We start from the raw sequence: 14,164 nt of genomic DNA, 5'->3' as shown, positions 1-14,164 counted from the left end.
TTCGGTCATGTCAGTGGTCCCAAGAGTACCCTTTTGGGGGTATTCTTTATCCTTGATTTCTAATCCATCTCTGATGTAGCAAACAAGTCTGTAGCTTCTGTTTTTACTGTTTTTCTAAGTACACTTAATAATTTCATTTCTAATTCAAAACAATGTCCATCTTATTTTTATTATCTTTTAAATACCATGACACTTTTGTCTTCATCAAACAATGCCTGTTTATTTTAGACACATAAAAGTAGGAAAATAAATCACTGTTAAACTGACTACCCAGAGATAACTAATGCTAACCTTTTGCTTCCTTCTTCCAAGTTTGCTTTTGTAACCCATGCAATTCTATAATTTTTTTTACAGTGTTAGCAATAGCTAACATTTATGGATTACTTGCTATGGTGCAGGAAATATGCAAAGCAGTTGAATACACAGTTTAATTTAGAATTAATTGTATAGAGAGAAACAAGCAATATAGAAAAAAGCATAATCCTATTTTACATCCTCAAATAAAAATAACAGTTATGGGTGTAGAGGGTTTACAAAGGGCAAGAAGTAGTCACTACAGCTATCCCCATTTTTCAGTTGAGAAAACGGACACCAAGAAGGCGTCTAGACTAAGCTGGGTGTGGTGGCTCACACCTGTAATCCCAGCACTTTGGGAGGCCGAGGCGGGTGGATCACCTGAGGTCAGGAGTTTGAGACCAGCTTGGCCAACATGGCGAAACCCTGTCTTTACTAAAAATACAAGAAATTAGCCGGGTGTGGTGGTGGACACCCGTAATCCCAGCTACTCCAGAGGCTGAGGCAGGAGAATCACTTGAACCTGGGAGGCGGAGGTGGCAGTGACCTGAGGTTGTGCCATTGAACTCCAGCCTGGGCAACAAGAATGAAATGCCGTGTCAAAAAAAAAAAAAAAAATGTCTAGACTAAGATTTTAGTCTGCAACTCTTTGCCTGTAGAACCCATGCATGTGTGACATGATTTTGATCATTTAATAATATGCTGAGATTGTTTTGTCCTTGTGTCTACAGCATTTTTACTGACTCCTTAGCGTTCTCTTACTCCTCATCCATGGCCTCTATTCACATCTGAATGGATGGCTATTCAGAATGAAGCCTGCATCTTCCTGTGTTCACCTTCAGGAAGAGGGATATTTTTCTTTGCTGTCTCTCAGCTCCTTGTGAGACTCCTCAATGTAGCCTGCACGGAGTGGGTGTTTATGTCTTGCCAAAAAGTGCACACTTGTCTCACCCAATTTGGAGCTGGAGTTTGTGATTTGGCTAGAACTCTACAAAGATTGCACTCCAGCTGATGGTAAGTTTGCACGTTCCGGTCTCTCTTTCCACCACCTCTCACTGGGTCATCTAGAATCCCTCTGGGCGAGGCACAAGAAAACAACATTTTCATAGCTTTAAGTCAGAGGCAGTTGTTTAGAACTGGTTTGTTTTTCCATAAAGTCATTGTCCTTGAAAACAAATATATATATATATATATGCACACATGTAGGCACACACACATACACACCTCTACCCTTGTATATATATTTGTTTGGGTGAGGTTGCCCACATATGATAAACCTTAGCCCAAAGTGGAAGAGTTTGGTGCCCATGCCAGAGCAAAATACCGTAACCCTCCACTGGTAAGCCTAGAAAAGCAGAGTTTCTCTTTCACCCAGGTCAGTCTCAGAGAGAGGCGCTTTTTAAGAATTTTGTGAGTAGCTCACACGGGTATTAGATGCAGGGAAGCTTGCGTTATTTCTCTGACAGACTCACATTTTCTGTAGGCTGAAAGTGTGAATGCTAACCCTCTATATTGACCGGAGCTTTATCTTTCAGGCTCTGAGTGTGTGGTCATTGCAGGGCTGACTTGGGAGGTTGGATAGGGAATGCTCTTCCGCAGGGGAAACCCCCAGGAAGACAGTAAAAGAGAGGAGAAAACTTGCCGGCCTGCCATCAGGTTTGTTTTTGTTAGATGAAAGATAATCCTTGCTTGGTGTCAACTTGTCTTGGCGTTGCGGTAACAATTCTTTGGTGATCTAGCTCTTTAATGAGCATACGAGATGAGCACCGACTCCTGTTAATCACTATCTCCTCTGGAAAGACTCCTTGGAAAGGGAGAGCAAATGAAAGAGAGCAAGAAAGAAAAAGGTGTTTGGAGAAATGTGTATATGTGAGTGTTCTCCAAGTAAACATTTCAGAGCCGGGCCAGAATAATTAGGAGGTACATTGCCATCTGGAAATGTTCATTCTTTTGTTTACCTTGTATTGAGTTTGTTCCAACTAGTGAATCCCTTGATATGGGATACCTGAACTTCTCTTCCTTATGAAAAAAAAAAAAATCACATGTATCTCCTAGTTGGTGCTTTCTTTGATTTTAGCTGAGCTGGGTTAGGTAGTGCGTGGGAAAGATCACCGGGCAGCTTGCTTATCAAAAAGCCAAGCCTGGATGCGGTGGGGAGGGGCGGGCAGGAGAGAAGGCCTTCCTCTCTCCTGCAACAGGAAAATAAATGAGATAAATAAACCCCAATTCTGACCTGGGGGCAAATCCCAATAAAGATCCAGGTTAATTGTTCCTGCCGATCCAACCCTGGAATTCATTGTGAGAATTAGACATTCTGCGGCACTAATTTGCCAGATCAGATTGTATAATTATCTTTTATAGGCCTGGGTGTGATATATGCTCCGTGTTTATGCTGCAGGGGGCTGAGTGTGTGTGTTTGGCCTTCAGAGTTGCTGCTCCGTCCTGCCAGCCTGCACTTCTCACACACAGGCGGGGGTGGCAGCTGTTGGAGCTTCTGCCTGTCCAGAAACAGGCCCAGGGTGCCGGGGCCTGGGATGAACTTGCCTGGAGTGGGTCAGAAAACTTTCAATAGAACCCAGGGTAAAAAGGATGAACCTATGGGAGGCAGGTGGGGGTGGGTCCCCTGGCTCAAGTGGGGGTCTCCGAGGAAGAGCATTCAACAAGGGGTTTCAGTAAAGGCTGACAAGTTTGGAGACTGGAAAAAAAAAGTAGGTAAATTCAGAACCACATGATGATGTTCATGATCTTTGGCACTTTTGTCTTCCTAGGCCCCTTCCTCCATAAAAATAAAACATTAAAAATTGTATTTTATGGGCCAGGTGTGATGGCTCGCGCCTGTAATCCCAGCACTTTGGGAGGCCAAGGCAGGCGGATCACGAGGTCAGGAGATCGAGACCATCCTGGCTAACACGGTGAAACCCTGTCTCTACTGCTATAAACACAAAAACTTAGCCGGGCGAGGTGGCGGGCTCCTGTAGTTCCCAGCTACTCGGGAGGCTGAGACAGGAGAATGGCGTGAACCCGGGAGGCGGAGCTTGCGGTGAGCCGAGAGCATGCCACTGCACTCCAGCCTGGGCGACAGAGCGAGACTCCATCTCAAACAAAAACAAAAACAAAACCATTGTATTTTACGGCCGGCCGCAGTGGCTCATGCCTGTAATCCCAACACTCTGAGAGGCCAAGTCAGGTGGATCACATGAGATCAGGAGTTTGAGACCAGCCTGGTCAACATAGTGAAACCCCGTTTCTACTAAAAATACAAAACCAGGTGTGGTGGCTCGTGCCAGTTGCTTAGGAGGCTGAGGCAGGAGACTCACTTGAACCTGGGAAGCAGAGGTTGCAGTGAGCCGAGATCGTGCCATTGCACTGCAGCCTAGGGGACAGAACGAGACTCCATCTCAAAAATAAATAAATAAATAAATAAATAAATAAATAAATATTGTATTTTACAATTACAGTGATACAAGGATGAATAGAATTCAGGCTGGATTCGTTGTTATCTAGGCATTCGTATTACTGTCATTTTATTCATTCTGGTTTTAAAAGGAATTAGAACATTTTCTTGGGCCCCCTAAAAGTATTGGGGGTCCAGTAGATGTGTTGGCCTTGGGTAGGTTTCTAGAAATTGGACCCAGTAGTTTGATTTCTTGACTACTTGGCCTGTTTTGTTGAAATCACTCCACTTTGATTTTGGACCCATCCAGAATATCCAAGAATTCCCCCAACCTGCAACTCCTATTCTGGCCAAAGAGGGGGCTCTAGCTCATAAAGTGTTGACATCCCATTCCCGTTCCAAGTATTTTTCCCTCTCCACCCTGGTCTTCTCCTGTAGTGTGTGGCCACCTTTTCCAGCATGGCCTCCTGCGTTCCTGGTGCACTTTTTGGAGAAGGTGGCGAGTTTGTGGGACTGGACGTATTCCAGCCTAATGTCTCCTTGTGGCCTCACCTGCTGGGCCTTTTGTTTCTCGGTTCCTCCGTCTAAGGTGTCCTGGAGGAGAGGGCTCTTCCCTCTTGGTTGGAGGTGTCTTGTTGCTGGTGCTGAGCTGGGAACCACTAGGTGGTGTATGGCTCCAGGTATCCCTGGGAATGTCTGGAAGGAACTGGGAGGGGTGGGGCGGGGGGTGCGGGAGGCAGGGAGGGACCCTTGGGGGCAGGTTGTGGGTAGCCAGTTGCAGTCTGTGGCCTCCCTCAGAGGTTTGGAGTCGGGTGTGGCATGCTGCTGTTGGCCTCTTTCCGAGGGAGTGCCATCCACTCCCTGTCCCACCGCCGTCCGCGGCAAGGACAGTAAGGGCAGTGCTACTGTGGTGGGGAGGTGTGTGTGAAGTCATGGAAGAGCTTCACAGGGCAGATGCCAAGGCCAGTGGGCCCTGGACAGAGTCAGGCTCCCTGGGCAGCCCTGTGTCTTGGTGGCCCTGGTCATCCTGCCAATGCAAAAAGCCAGCAGGCAAGAGACCCCTACTCCCTTTAAGGACCAGAGCAGAAACAAACCATTGTGTTGAATGCAGTGATCTAGGTGCACTTCAGGGTACAAGCTGGACTGCTTTGAACAGGATTACAGGAAAGGGGGAAGGGGGCAGCTGTCTCTTGGGACATGAGTAATGTCTCTTACCCAGTTGGCACTTGAGAAGTCAACGGGCACGTCTCTGGGGCCTCCTGGAAAAGTGGTGTTTTCCAACACAGGGGAGAAAGCTGTGGCTGGAGGTAGGGGTGTGGTCAGTTTGCCTGAGGTTCCTCAGGGGCATAGGAGGGGCAAGAGGGGATACCTCTAAGTCCTTGCAGCTCAGAATGTTCTGAGGACCCCCAGCGCTGGGTTCATCCAGAAGAAGTTTAGAAAGGCAGATTCTCAGGCTGCCACCCCAGACCCCTCGAATGCAAAATTTCAGCAAGACGGCCAGATGATCCTCAGAGTCTGCTACTTATTAAACTTACCTGGGGAACTTAAAAAAAAAAAAAAAAAAAATCCTAGTGCCCAGGCCTCACCTATAGCAGTCAGAACCTCTGGGGTGGGGCTCAGGCTTCAGAATGATTTTCCAGCTGTCCAGGGGAGGGGGCAGGGATTTCCATGAGTAGCCAGGTCTGAGAGCCTCGGTTGTAAGCCTCTGCCTCCCCTCTTTTGCCTATTCCGCACTGTAGGATTTCAAAAGGATCCCTCTCCAGTGTCCCACTACTCTCTCTCCCCAATCTTTGCGATTATTAAATTGGCAGAATTGAAGCTTCACGGGGACAGGGTGAAGAGTTAAGACTGAGTCAGGATAAAATGTGCATCCCCCATGGAGGGGTAACACTGAAGCTACGTCCATTCAGGTGGGCTTTAGCTTGAATGAGTTTATTGGATGCTTTCCACCTAATAACAAACTGAAAATGGGTTGCGCGTGGGGGTGGCTTTGTATAAAGTAGAAACAGCAACCCATTCCAAATGCCAGGGTTGGAGTTGGTGGGTCTTGTGAAGTTTTGCTTGCTCTGTTTTGGTGAGTTTTCTAGCATTTGCAGGGTAGGTCCAGCATTGGCCAGTTAGGTCCCAAGTGTTGCATGATTCATCAGGGCTAAAACTGTCGACCTCCTTTGCCCTGCATTCAAGAGCCTATGCATTCGAGGTTGGTCCTGGGTTAAGTTCATGGGTGTGATAGTGGGAGGCAGGCCCAGCAAACATGTATTGCTGCTGTGGGGGTTGGGGGTGCTGGAGCCCAGGGGGACCTCCAATCTGATCTGGTGGTAGGTGCTGGTTGATGGAGTTGGCCGCAGGGTACCCGCTCAGCCCTGTCCTCAGTAACTCAGAAACTACCAGAGTGATAATGTATAATGTACACCCAGCAAAAGAACAAACACCAGCCAGAGACAATCCTTTCTCTTGTGTGTGAAGGTTACAAGTTTTCTGTTTCAAATCTGATGGTATTATTTTTCCCTTTTTTCTTTCTTCTCTCTGTTTTCATTTGCCAACCTAAGGGTCTAGAGTGATTTCTTTGAGCCTAATGATGGGGAAAGTTAGAATGGGGCTATTATCTTTAAACACCTTTTGAAATACTACTCTTCCTGGTGTCGGAATTAGATTGAACAGAGGTTGGGTTTAAAGATTAAATATCTATTTTAGCAGCAGAAACTATGCTGATATCTGTGTATGTTTGTTCGGGAGTTATATAGGTGGAATGAAAGAGAAACTCGCACAGGAACGTGTAATTAATAATAGTATAGCTGATATTTATTGAGTGCTTAACAGGGACCAGACATGGTACTAGATGCTCCTCGTATGTCATCCCATTAAGTGAATTCAGACATATAATAAATTAGAACGTATAAAAATTCAGAAATAGGATCATAGGAGTAAAAGACCCAATAAAAACAGAACAACTTGGCACTGTGGCATTAGATTGTTTTGTAGTAAACGTCCATTGTAAACTTAAGTATTTTTATAACTTGAAAAAATTACCATCCAGTGTAAATATCCATTTACATCGTAGTTTATTCTAGGTCAAGTTTGTGATCATAATAAACTGTATTTCTTTGAAAATATTCTTCAGTTTGCTGTATCCATAATTGGCATAGGAAATGAATTACTCCCCTTTTTTCTGATGAATGTAGTTTTAGTCTATATGGAAGAATAAACAGCTATTAAAGTATGTGCTTGTGGGGAGCTGTCTGGTACTGAGGAACCACTCCGTCCATATTTAAGCTTCAAGATGAGTTTCATTATCTTGTTTCCTGGGGTAACTCTTCTCTTATTTTTCTAGGCGGAATCAGAGGTTTCTGGCTGACTCAGTGGGTGCTTTGTACCAGGAAAGGACAAGAAAGAGGTGAGTTGCACTTGGCAGTCATAGTACAGCTGCCTCCCCGTGGCTCTTCTTGCTTCGAGGTTTTGCTCCTTCTTCAGTGCAACTCTTTGCCCAGACATCCCTAAAGCCCCCAGCTCAGAGCAGCAGTTGGCAGGCAGGAGCTTTGCAGTTAGCCATCGGGGAGCCCCAGAGACACGGGCTAATAAGTACAAACAGTCATCACAATTAATTCAGGCCAGGCTGTGTGTTCCTGGCTTTTACTTGAATCAACTCATTTTCACCTCTCACAACTCTAGCAGTCAGGTCCTGTTATGCCCAACCTACAGATGGGGAGACTGAAGTTCAGTCACTTGCCCAAGGTCACACAGTTAACGAGTGAGGAAGCCAGGCCTGAACTGTTTCTGGGATCTATTGCTGTTTCGAGTGACCATGAATTTTCCCAGCTCCCCCGGTCACCATGCAACAGCTCCTGCTACCTGCCCTGAGCACACTGAGTCCACTGCAGGGCACAGAGGTCTTGCAGTTTGCAGGGAGAACATGAGGCAGGTGACTCAAAGCCTGCGGGTCCAGGAGATAAACAGGTGGATTGCACCTGCTGGCCTTCAGAAACACAGAGACTGTCCATGGGGTTAAATGGGATATCAGGGCTTTCTGGCATGCTGCCAACTGAAGTCTGCTCCCAATAAAACAGGATGTGGAACAAGGGGCCGCTCTCCTACTGCAAGGGCTGGGTTTGCCCAGGATTGTCTAGATTCCACCATCCACAGCGGTTACAGCACTGGTTGTCTCAGTCGTAAGTACTAAGCTGGAAGCTCAGAACATGGTCAGATTTGATTGGAAGCAAATCATCTCAAGTAGTATGAAGCCTGGGAGAGGGTTGTCCCCGCTGCCTACAGAGCCACCAGGGGTCATACTGGCAGATTGCAGGCCCAGCAGCAACAACAACAACAACAACAAAAACAACAACAACAACAACAAAGGAAATGGAGTGGGGAAAATGGGTAGGAGGAGAGAGAGTAAATACACCCTTCCTTCTATTCTGATGGTGTTAGGGCATGAGGGCTACAGAGTGCAGGGAACACCCAATGGGGACATTATGCCATGGGGCAGCTAATACTGCTTGAGTTGCTGTACAATACAAACACATTTTTGGAACTAGACAGATTATGTTGCAAATTTGTCACTATCAGTCTAGTATAGTGGTAGAGTGTAGACCCGGATGCCCTGGGTTCAAATCCCATTTCCACTGCGTCTTTGCTTTGTGACCTGGGGCTGGTGACCTTCACTTTTCTGAACCATGCTTTCCACATTTATAAAATGGAGATAATAAAAATAATCTCGGCCGGGCGCGGTGGCTCAAGCCTGTAATCCCAGCACTTTGGGAGGCCGAGACGGGTGGATCACGAGGTCAGGAGATCGAGACCATCCTGGCTAACACGGTGAAACCCCGTCTCTACTAAAAAAATACAAAAAAAAACTAGCCGGGCGAGGTGGCAGGCGCCTGTAGTCCCAGCCACTCGGGAGGCTGAGGCAGGAGAATGGCGTAAACCCGGGAGGCGGAGCTTGCAGTGAGCTGAGATTCGGCCACTGCACTCCAGCCTGGGCGACAGAGCAAGACTCCGTCTCAAAAAAAAAAAAAAAAAAAAAAAAAAAAAAAATAAATAAATAAATAAATAATCTCTTCCATGTTTTGAAGTGAAATGGGAGAATACACAGTTCAGTGCCTGGGATGTATTATGCATTTACAATGAATGTCAGTGGTTTTTTCCCTGTGTTTTACAGTCTCCCTAGCTCTGGATATGATCTTGGGTAAATTACAAAGCCTCAATTTCCTCATCTGTAAGATGCTGATGCTAATACCCTGTCCTCAGGGGAGATTGAGAATTGAATGAAATAACCAAATCCAAAGTCTAGGTCATAGTAGATGCCTATTAGTTCCCTTCCTTATTTATCTTTATCTTATTCCACACAGCTCAAGTAGATGGAAGGTGGACATTGGTTTTAACTCCCCCACCCACTAGAATACTAAGTCCTGACAATGACTCCACAGCAATTTTCCATTTGATCCTTCCCCTCCCTTCTCCCAGCCACCCCTCTGGTGTTGGCTTTCATAGAACAAGCTGGGATAACCACAAGGGGCCCCAGCCTTTGGACTCCAAGTCTTTCCTCCCCAAAGTAATCCTATTGGTCTCTTCCCTAAGCCTCTTTCTGAAATCCAGCATTGGACATGGCATTTTCTTATTAGAAAAAACCCATCATGGCTCTCTGTTTATTATCCCAGCAACCAAATCTCACTGGACACTCCACCTCACTTCCCATCACTTCCCATGCACATTTGGATCCTTTCAGCCCAGCTCACCTGGTCTGTATCCCACCCCAAGACTGGACTTGACTGCACCCTGCCACCGTGCTCAGCACACCCCCTCCCTGTGTCACCATCTGTGTACCTCACCTGCTTAAAACCCCACAGCCATGGAACCATGGGACTGGCAGCTCTTTCACCTGCCCACCATCTCACCTTCAGAGCTTCACCTGCAGTGCTGGCTCTGCCTTCCCAGTTAGTGCGTTGAGAATGGGATGAGGGTGGGAGGGAATCTCTTTCATCCCCCACCATCCTTTCTTTACTGGTCATCCTGGGATCCAAGGAGCATGCAGTAGGGGCCCAGATGACAGCATGCACTCACCGGTGGGAGCGTGGGCCTGGAAAGAGTCTATGGTTGAAGTTACTCTTCAGCTACTGTTTGGGTTTGGATGTGTATTGGGGTGGGGGTTGATGAGTGATGCCAAGGGGATTTCCAGGCAAACTGCGGGCCTGCCTTTCTGGAAGCAGCACCTTCTGCCTTTGCCAGCCCTCTCCCCCACTCCCCAGGGAACCCCATCCTGAAGACCAGCTCATTCCATAAAATGCATAGCCCCCTCCCCGTGAGTGGCAGCAATTCCACCCTTCACTTGTTCATCAGTTCATTCATTCATTCACTCACCTAGTAGATATTTACAGGACACTCACTGTTCGCTGGGACTGCTCCAGGCAGAGAACAGGCACTGAACAAAACAGGCTTCATCCTGCTGGCATGGAGCTTGGCTTCTAATGGGGTATATGAGTCCATTTCCATGCTGCTGATACAGACATACCTGAGAATGGGTAATTTATAAAGAAAAAGAGGTTTAATGGACTCACGTTTCCACACGGCTGGGGAGGCCTCACAATCATGGCAGAAGGCAAAAGGCACGTCTTACGTGGTGGCAGGCGATATAGAATGAGAACCAAGCGAAAGGGATTTTCTCTTATAAAACCATCAGATCTCGTGAGGCTTATTCACGACCATGAGAACAGGATACGGGAAACTGTCTCCATGATTCAATGATCTCCCACCAGGTCTCTCCCACAACACTGGGAATTATAGGAACTACAATTCAAGATGAGATTTGGGTAGGGACACAGCCAAACCATATCATGGGACCAGGAAAGACGGGAAACTTTGGGTCAGCCATCACACTGGCTGTCAAGGAGGAGCAGGCTAAGCAGTAAAAAATAGTAAGTATGTAAATTATCTAGTATGTAAGGAGGTGATAGTGTTATGGAAGAAAAAACAAACAAAAAAAAAAAAACAGGCAGGAAAGGCAGCTTCAGTGTGCAACGCAGGGAGAGAGGTGGAGGGCAGGTTGCAGGGCTGAATGGAGAAGGCGACATTTGAGCACAGACTTGCAGGAGGATGTTTTGGAGCCCTTGGAACAGAGGGAGCAGGTACATCAAGGCCCAAAGCAGGTGTGAGTATATAGTGTGCTTGAGAATCGAGCTCAGTGAGTGCTGAGCGCTGAGGGGGCGGTGACCACCAGACCGGGTCAGGCCCGGAGGCCTTGGGCCTTCCCTCTGAGGGACCTGGGAGCCAGGCAGGGTTTTGAGCAAAGCATGCTGTGATCCAACTCAGTGTGAAAAAGACCTGTTTACAGGGAAGTTGAGAGTAACAGGGAGACCAGTGGGAGGAGGGGAGGGCGGGGGAAGGGTCCAAGCAAGAGGGATATTGAATGTGCCTGTTTGTGTCCCTGGCACACAGTGGCACACACACGTTACCATAGAATGACACTGATGGTGGTGATGAGGTGAAGCACCACAGTGCCACATCTCAGGGACTGATACTCAACAACCGTGTGACTCCCGGATTCAGGATAGCCTCTTTCATTGGGGTTGTGGCTTCATATGAGGGTCACTCTCCTCACCCTCCTGCCTGCAGAGCCACCAGGGGTCACACTGGCAGATTGCAGCCCCAGCAGCAAAAAAAAAAAAAGGAAATGAAAGGGAGAGGGGAAGATGGGTAGGGAGACAGACAGCAAATGTACCCTTCCTCCTGTTCTGATGGTGCTAGGGCATGAGGGGTACAGAGTGCAGGGAACACCCAATGGGGACAGTATCATGCCATGGAGCAGCTAATACTGCTTGAGATCATTCTTCATGGCCCCCCTGAAGCTCTTTACGAGGTCTCCTTGTTGTCTTGCGGCCTCTTAGCTCCCTCCCGTCTTCCTCCTCCCTCCAAGAAAGGACAACTTGACCACGGCAGCAATGAATGGGTCAGCCGTCTTTCCTCTTTTGTCTTTCTCGTCCTCCAGCCACATTGATCCTCCAGGCAGGACAGACTAAGGGTGCTTCAGAGCTCACAGAACCAGCATGTCTTTCTCAGAATGCTTCCGGGACGGCCCCGTCTTGGTGGTGATTAGCAACTGTCCTGTAATTGCACGTAACCTGGAAATAGAATCTATAAGGGAATGAATGCCTGGTGCCCTTTGTTGGGGGACCTTGCTGTTCACGCACACTGCGGAGAGCTAGCTGAGGGCCGCACCAGAACCCCCTTCTACCTGATGAAGCCTTAGAATTGTGTACATGTTGCTGTCTGTTGGAAACGCTTAGAGAAAGGAAACGGCAATGGGAGTGGTGGGGTTGTTCGCTGTGTGTTTCTCCCAAGGTTGAGTGTGTTCCCGAGTGATCCCGCCAGGCTCCTGGGCAGTGTGGACACTTTCCTCCCCAGTGCCTTGCATTCTTCTGCTCCCAGACCAATGGCCCAGGGAGATGGAGCAAGATGGTAGCCTCATGGCTGGGTCCCTGGAGCCACAGTTATAAACAGTGATATTACAATGTTACTGCCCTGTGTGGATTTCGCGTACTTCCTTTTAAAGAACTGTCACATTCCCTACCATATAGCTCCAAAAATTTCTGTGGTGAGATCATGAGGAGGAAGGACTATTTTTAAAGATGAAAACTCTGACGCTCCAGGAGGACACTCTCTCTATCCCCAGGTCCATCCATCATGTGTGTGTGTGGTGGGTAGGGGAGAGGTGCTGCGGCTCGAATGTTGGTTTCTGCCATAACCATAATTGAGAGTGAAAAACCCGGGCCCTGGGAGAAAGAAGCCAGTCCTGGTTCTGAGTGTCAGCGGCGGTGGGGATGAGCTCACCCGGGGACCAGAGCCATTTAGAGGACTTGCAGATGGAACTTCCCCTCAGGGTCCAACTGTGAGTCACTGTGGTTCCTGTCCCTGCGCAGGCTCCATCTCCAGGCCTCCCACTTCACCCTGGGACATTATGGTTGCTGGTCAGACCTCATGACTCACTTGGACTCTCGAGCCGCCTCCGGGGGTGGAGTCTCTCTCCTGGCATCTGGACCCTTGGTGCTATCGACGAAGCTTGGCTGGCGCTCTTAGCTGCTATGTGCAAGACGTGTGTCCCAGGGAAAGCCCCTCTCTCTCTCTGCAGAGGTCAAGTGAAAGCCACGGCCGCAGCCAACAGAGTTCAAAATGCAGGCTTGGAAAGTCCAGGGGGGCTCTGTGGAGGTGAGACAGCCACAGGCGGAGCTTTCCAAGCCCCCAGGGTGAGTTTGGCTGTGATACCTGAGAGATGGGGGAGCTAACAAGCGCCGGGTTGCAGCGTCGTCCCATGGAGAGGAGCGAGTGGAGTTCACCCAAAAGGCCAACGGCTGGCAGGGTGTCACGTTTCCCACCACACCCGGGGCTCAGCCTCTGCTGTCATTTCTCCTCCTCGGTTTTCATCTTCTAAGGGAAGAAATAGTGTCATCCTTTCTCAACCTGTCAGTCTCACACCTGCCTGGAGCCCCTGGCAGTGAGACACCCAGTGCTGTTTAATCTGATGTCATCTCTGTTGATTGTCTGTTTTAGAAACCAGGTAGCAAGAGGGACTTTCTGAGGATTAAAAAAAAAAAAAAGTAAATCCCCAAACTATTTTGGGGAGGTTTTTTTTTAAACCTCCTGTTTTTTAGTTTCATTATTTCTTTTTCTCTTAAATACACTCTCTTTTTTAATTAAGAAGAATAAATGTTTAAATTAAAAAAGAGGGACCAAATGCACCCCTTGGGTTGAGGAGTTTTGAGAGCAGTGTTTAGGGTAAAGGTCAAAGGTGAGGTGGATGTCACTGGGTCTTGGGCATGGGTACCCACCTGCTGGCAAACATAAGAGAGGCCATATTAGAGTGGGAAAGAAGGGTTCCTGAAAAATGCATATGAGCTTGTTTTTTCGAATGACATTTATTTATTGTCTATCAAGAGATTACTCCTGAGAAATTAACACCAGAGTCACCTGAGGAGTGTGGGTGCCCGGAGCCTTGGACTTGGTGACTTATCCTGCCTCCCACCTGACTCCTGAAGTAGGCAAGTGTATTAACAGTCATGGACCTCAGTTTACCTGCTTTCAGCCTCTGCCCTTCCCGAGAGGGACAAAGCTGACTGATTGCATTGCAGTTTTGTCCTTTAGTCCATCAGCTCTGGAACTTTCCACTTCTGGTATTTTTGGTTTCCAAACAAAGGGTTGAGGACGCACGAGAGCAATGTTTAGAGTAAGGTCAAAGATGAGGTGGATCTAACTGGGCCTCGGGCATGGGCGCCCACCTGTCAGACTCTGTCCTTCTCAGACAGCTTCCCAGGCAGGAGCTGCCTCTTGGGATGTTGAGTGGGCCATCTCCATTGAGAGAGTTGGGGGACAAAGGGAGAAGGCAGGGACTGGGTCACTCCTGGGGATGCTGTTTGACATAGGCCATGAAGGTCAGCCCTACGGGGCCCGGCTGACCTGGTAGATGGGTAGGTCTAGGGTATGAACGTGGAT

At 48.0% G+C, this 14,164-nt stretch overlaps 1 long non-coding RNA gene across 1 annotated transcript in view; it reads left to right on the top strand.

The window, feature by feature from the left end:
- Positions 1–14,164, top strand: part of LOC115894962 — a 186,971-nt gene that overhangs the window by 154,618 nt on the left and 18,189 nt on the right. Inside the window, exon 2 of the long non-coding RNA XR_004055178.1 lies at positions 7,020–7,082. This is a non-coding gene — a long non-coding RNA (uncharacterized LOC115894962). The remainder of the gene's footprint in view (positions 1–7,019; positions 7,083–14,164) is intronic.

Source organism: Rhinopithecus roxellana, chromosome 19 (assembly GCF_007565055.1).
Source record: "Rhinopithecus roxellana isolate Shanxi Qingling chromosome 19, ASM756505v1, whole genome shotgun sequence".
NCBI lineage: Eukaryota > Metazoa > Chordata > Mammalia > Primates > Cercopithecidae > Rhinopithecus > Rhinopithecus roxellana.
This window is presented reverse-complemented; position numbering and strand designations above follow the sequence as displayed.